Genomic DNA, 6000 nt, shown 5'->3' on the forward strand with positions numbered 1-6000 from the left:
AGATACCCTGCGCCACGAATAACAGACATGATCCATCTGTTAAACGGAGCCAAGGTGTTCTCAAAACTTGACCTCCAGAAGGGATACCATTAGCTGGTTTTACACCCCGAGAGTCGCAACATAGCCACATTTGTCACTCACTTTGGTTTGTTCAGATATAAAAGGCTGAGCTTTGGGGTGTCGTCAGCCGCAGAAATCTTTCAAGCCGAGGTCCATAACATCATAAAGCACATTCCCAACTGCCTCAACTACTCGGATGACATTTTGGTGTTCGGGACTGACGTGAAGAGCCACGACGAAACCCTCATGAAGGTGTGCAAAGCTCTACACGATGCAAACCTCACACTCAACAAGGACAAGTGCGAGTTCCGGAAGAGCACGCTAAAATTCTTTGGCCACTTGTTCTCAGAGGTGGGGATGACCCCAGATCCGGACAAAGTCTTGGCTCTGAATGACACAGCAGCGCCAACCAATGTGTCGGAATTTCGTTCATTTCTAGGCCTAGCCAGCTACTGCAGCAGGTACATCAAGGATTTCGCCTCGGTTAGCGAACCTTTAAGGAAACTAACACACCAGAACGAGAAATTCGAGTGGACCGGTGCATGTCAGGGAGCTTTCAAAACCATCAGGGAGAGGGTTGCAAAGGCGGAAAACATGGCCTACTACGACCCTAACCGGAGAACAGAACTAACAGTTGACGCCATCCCCGTGGGATTAGGGGCCATTCTGGCTCAAGTTGATCCCAAAGACCCACAACAGGGACATGTGGTAGCCTATGCCAGCCGCAGCTTATCCGCCACTGAACAAGCCTACTCCCAGGCTGAAAAGGAAGGATTGGCGGTGGTGTGGGCATGCAAACACTTCCACTTATTCCTGTATGGAAAGCCATTTCAGGTGGTCACTGATCACCAGGCGCTACTGTTTCTCTATGGCAATCCCCAAGCTAAGATGCCCCCTAGGATCGCCCGATGGGGGCTACGTCTGCAAGACTACGCTTTCAACATCATTCACAGACCAGGGAAGGGTGAAAACCCTGCTGACTTCCTGTCAAGGAGACCGAGGTGCGAGAGCAGACCTGAACCGTCTGTGGCAGACCGCTACCTCAGATATCTGGTTCACCAAACCACGCCGGAGGGGGTTAACACAGAAGAACTGGCAAGAGAAACTGAAAATGACCCTGCATGCCGCATCATATGTGAAGGTCTCACATCTGGACAATGGAGGAGGGCTAAGGCGAGAGGAAAAGCGGCAGGAGGCCAAACATGGGAAGACGTGGAACGACTTCTCCTCGTGAAAGAAGAACTAGCCGTAACAGAGGATCATCTCCTACTCAAGGACTGCAAGCTAGTGATCCCAGCAACCATGCGGGAGAAAGTCATCAACCTGGCACATGAGACCCACCGAGGCATTGTCTCCACACAGCGCATGCTGCGCCAAAAGGTGTGGTTTCCACGAATGGATGCCCGAGTAGAGGCCGCCCTGAGAACATGCCCCACCTGCCGCATCATTACACCTAATCGACATCCTGAGCCACTACAAATGTCCGAACTTCCGCAGGACATATGGGAAGCGGTGGCCGCCGATTTCTTTGGACCTATCGAAGGGGGAAGATATGTCCTTGCAGTAATGGATGAGTACTCCCGATATCCAGAAGTACAGCTAATCTCGTCCACGGCCGCGCATCACGTCGTTCCAGCACTGGACCACATTTTCTCTGCCTATGGAGTGCCCAAGGTGCTCAAGACAGACAACGGGGCCCCGTTCTGTGGACATCAATTTGCCCGATTTGCGGAGTACTTGGGGTTTTGACATCGGAAGGTGACCCCGCTTTGGCCGCAAACCAATGGGATGATCGAACGGTTCATGGCCAATCTCAAGCGGGCCCTACAGATTGCACGCCTCACGGAACAACCATACGAACAGGTACTCAATCAACTCCTACGGGACTACCGGGGAACGCCCCATAGCACAACAGGGAAGACCCCTGCCGAACTCATGTTTGGGCGTAACCCTCAAACCCGAATTCCCCAAGCAGAGGCAAGTGCACCACGCCCGGAAATGGATGCAGAGGTCCGAGAGCGGGATGAAGCAGCAAAGAACAGAATGAAGGAATACACTGACGCCCGCAGAAAGGCCCAGACATCCCAAATACCGTAGGAGATGTGGTGGCCGTTCGACAGCCCTCGACCCATAAGCACATGCCTACATTTCGGGAAGAGCCCCTTCTCGTTACCCAGAGGAAGGGGTCGATGATCACTGCACAAGGCTCCACGGGAACGGTAACCCGGAACTCGTTCCACTTCAAGGAACTCCCACCGCCCGGAACAAGACGCCTGAGCGGCAGAGTACAAGCCCCACCAGAGGAGGAATACAGTGATCAACAAGGAAAGGATCCGTGGGACGCTGACGAATCGGATCATGATCCAGAAGCCGAGACGGCCGCGAGCAGACCGTCACCAAGGGCTGAGCTGACACGACCACAGCGAGTCCGGAACAGACCTCGCCGGTGGATCGAGGAAATGGACTAGAGACTCGCCAGATCATCGCCTTTCGCGAAGAGTGTGGTAACCGTTTAAAAAGGGGGGGGATGTCATGTTGACGTATCCTGGACAACGGGGGCGGGAGGGACCTGGGTGGGAAGAGAAGGGAAGTGACGCGGGAGGGGCGGGGTCAATCAGTTCATGTTGGGGCACGAATAAAGATAGAGGTTTTGCAGCACCGCCCCGTGTCGGCCTGTTATTGCTGCGACCCGCGCTCGCTCCCCTAGCCCCGGCAAGGGGATACCACACATACATGCCAACATTCCAGCACACCTAATTTTCCCGTAGGAATGCGTTGGCTCTGGAATTACATACTTTCAAACCCTACTGATTCAGGCAGTAGGCTACTGCTTTTGAAGCAGCCCTACCACCTACAGATTTGGGTGACAGACCCTACTGCTTTTTACAGGGGCAGGTAATTTATGTGACTCTAAGGCAGGCTGCTTGAGACCGGCCCAGGAGAAAGCATGCAACACATTAGTCTGTCTGTGCGGTGGGCAGGTAAGTGATTACTTTGAGTGATGGGCTCAGACCAATCCAGTGACCTGACAGCTACATGACTCTGTCAGGGACAGCCCTTAGGTGAACCACCAGTGAAGGCAGAGCGTACCACCATCACACAGCATCTGCCTATCAGACTGAGCGGGTTATCGGTCTCCATGTTGTTCAGTGTTCAACCTGCACTGCAGGAATAAATATGTACTGCCTGGACTCATAGTTCTCAACCATTTGTGTCGCAAAGGCGGGTGAAATCACCCGATTTTGTTTTTGGCGGGTGAGACGCCCATTGGAATGAATGGGCGTGCAGGAGGCTTGGCGGGTGAGTCAGCCCTTTACGAGGCGGGTGACACCAGCCAAAAGCGTGTGAGTTGAGAGCTATGTGGACTGCTGCTACAGATTAGTGGCAAACATTGCCTACCAGCTCTATCTAATTACCTTCTGTTAAGTTAGGTTATTGAATTCAGTGTGTACTTACCAATCAGAATTATACATTTTAAACATTTGAACAGTGATGCCAACAATATATGTTTTGTATTTTCCTGTGATGTAATTGTTATGGGAAGTATTATTTATGAAACTTGAAAAATCCTACATCTTTTTGGCCACATTATGTTGGCAAGTATGGAATTATTTTAGGCGGAAGAACGTGAAAAAGAGCAATATTTTTCACTGAAAAATCAGGAGTCTCGCGCTGAAGCGGGAAGGTTTGTATATGTGCAACATGTGCTGTGAACCCAGCACATTGAGTATAATTGAATTAGAATTAAAAACAAGCAGAGTTTATTTTTTCAACCTTTTTGTAATATTGTTGAATAATGTTGATAAGTGTGTTTGCCCCAATTTAGATAACAGAGCCTTAATTATTTATTGGATATTTATAAGGCGCTTGTACAACGAGACAGTGTTTCAAAGCGTCACAAGGCACAAGGGAAGGGAACAAGGGAGCAAATAGTCACAAGGCACAAGGGAAGGGAACAAGGGAGCAAATAAACAGTGAGACTGAAAAAGAATAAATAGAAACGGACAACCGTCCTACTAGGCCTTGTATACATGCCAACATTGCGACACACCTAGGAGGGAGACCAATCGGGAGTCAACAATTTCCTCATGGGAATGCATTGGGGAAAGATTTAATTATTTAGGCAGGAGAACATAAAAATTGTTTTTTTTTCACAGAAAAATCAGGAGTCTCCCACCTAAATCGGGATGGTTGGCATGTATGGCCTTGTGACATTCGGAGCGTGCAAGTGCAATGAGAGAAAAAGAAAAAAGGGGGGTGCTATTAGGTTCCCCAAGGGGAGGAAGTGCCAGAGATGGGAGCCATCTGAGGAGAGCGATCTGCCCCCGGCTCTCTGCTTGGAGAAGCGTTTGATCAGCAGAGAGTTAAAACCAGAAGGTCGAAGGGATCTGGAAGGAGAGTATTTAGTAAGAAAGAGTTACAGGTAGCATGGTCCCAGGCCCCAGACAGCGTTGTGGATGATGCAAAGGGTCTTGAATTTGATCCTTGCAGCAACCGGGAGCCAGAGGAGGGATTTTAGAGCTGGAGACCCTGGGCTTGAGGCCAATGATAAGTCTTGCAGCCCTATTCTGGATTAGTTGAAAAGGACGGAGCGAAGAAAGAGGCAGGTTGAGGAAGAGGCTGTTGCAGTAATCAAGCCTGGAGAGGACCAGAGCTCTAGAGACATTGAGCTTGTGGGGGAAGGCGAGGAAAGGGAGAATGCCTCGAAGGAGGTGATGTTGAAAGTCAGCCTTCTTGGAAAGGTCCAAGATGTGATGAGTAGAGAGAGGAGTCGAAGATGACTCTGATTTGTGCTCAGTTTGACAGACAAGCAATTCATCTTATTAGCATCACTAATATGAGGGTCCATGGCCTTTGCCAGTGCCCTCTACAATGATACACTGTACACCAGATTGACTCTCCGATACTCGCACAGTGTCTTGGCGGATTCCCCTTTTATTCAATGGGTGACGTAGGTCATCACCTGGCAGGGGTAACGTCCTATGTCACAGCAGCCCATCCAATCATCATGCATAAATGGCAACATTCTGAGGCACCTGGGAGGGAGATTTCATGAGAGAATTCAGGATAAATTAATTTCCCTAGAGGAATGCACTGGGGCTAGAATCATTTTAGGGGGTGAATGTGAAAAATAGCAATATTTTTCATTTCAAAATCGAGAGTCTGCTGCCTAAATCGGGAGGGTTAGCATGTCTGATCAGGAACAAAATAACAGAAACATCACAAACAGTTATAATCACTGTGCCACAGCCCCAACCGCTAATACCCATCTCCCCTTTACTGCAGTACATAGCCTTCCTGGGGGGTCTCCATTCAAATCTCCTTGGATATTGGGGCAGCAGCATCTCTGGGGGGCCCAAAACCTCCTACCCCCAGTCATCTACCTCCCGCTGATGTTTGCCTTCATCTCGAGTTGCTTGAGAGCACCCGCCCGTCTCGGGAGTGGTACTGGCTTCGGGTCTCACTTGGTCATCCTCGGATCACCCCTGGAGGTGTCTGAACCAACTACAGTTCCTGATGAGTGACTCCCAACTTTTCACCACCGCGTCCATGGGCCTGTGCTTGCTGGCAACCGTCCAAGGATCTGTCGTGAGGCAGATACAACTTGTGCTGTGTGTGCTCCGTTCGCACCATCATTGTATCACTTACATCCATAGTGTGTTTCTCGAGCCGTCGACGGCCCGTCTCTCTGTCGATGGCCCTTTTCTAAGCTTCCTTCATTCTCACACGATTGAGAATTGAAAGGCTCTTCGACTCATGCTCAGTAATTAGAGACCACACTTTGCGCCCCAGAAACACCTCCACAGGCACAATTCTCGCCATAGTGTGTGGTGTTTTTCGGTAAGCCATGAGAAACAACATCAGCACTTGTTGCTGTTCCTTGTTCACACAATGTGGAACACCTTGTTGAGTGTCCTCGTGAAACGCTGCACGTCCCCA

The sequence above is a fragment of the Ambystoma mexicanum genome, chromosome 6q (assembly GCF_040938575.1).
Source record: "Ambystoma mexicanum isolate Mex_15411 chromosome 6q, UKY_AmexF1_1, whole genome shotgun sequence".
In the NCBI taxonomy this organism is placed as follows: domain Eukaryota; kingdom Metazoa; phylum Chordata; class Amphibia; order Caudata; family Ambystomatidae; genus Ambystoma; species Ambystoma mexicanum.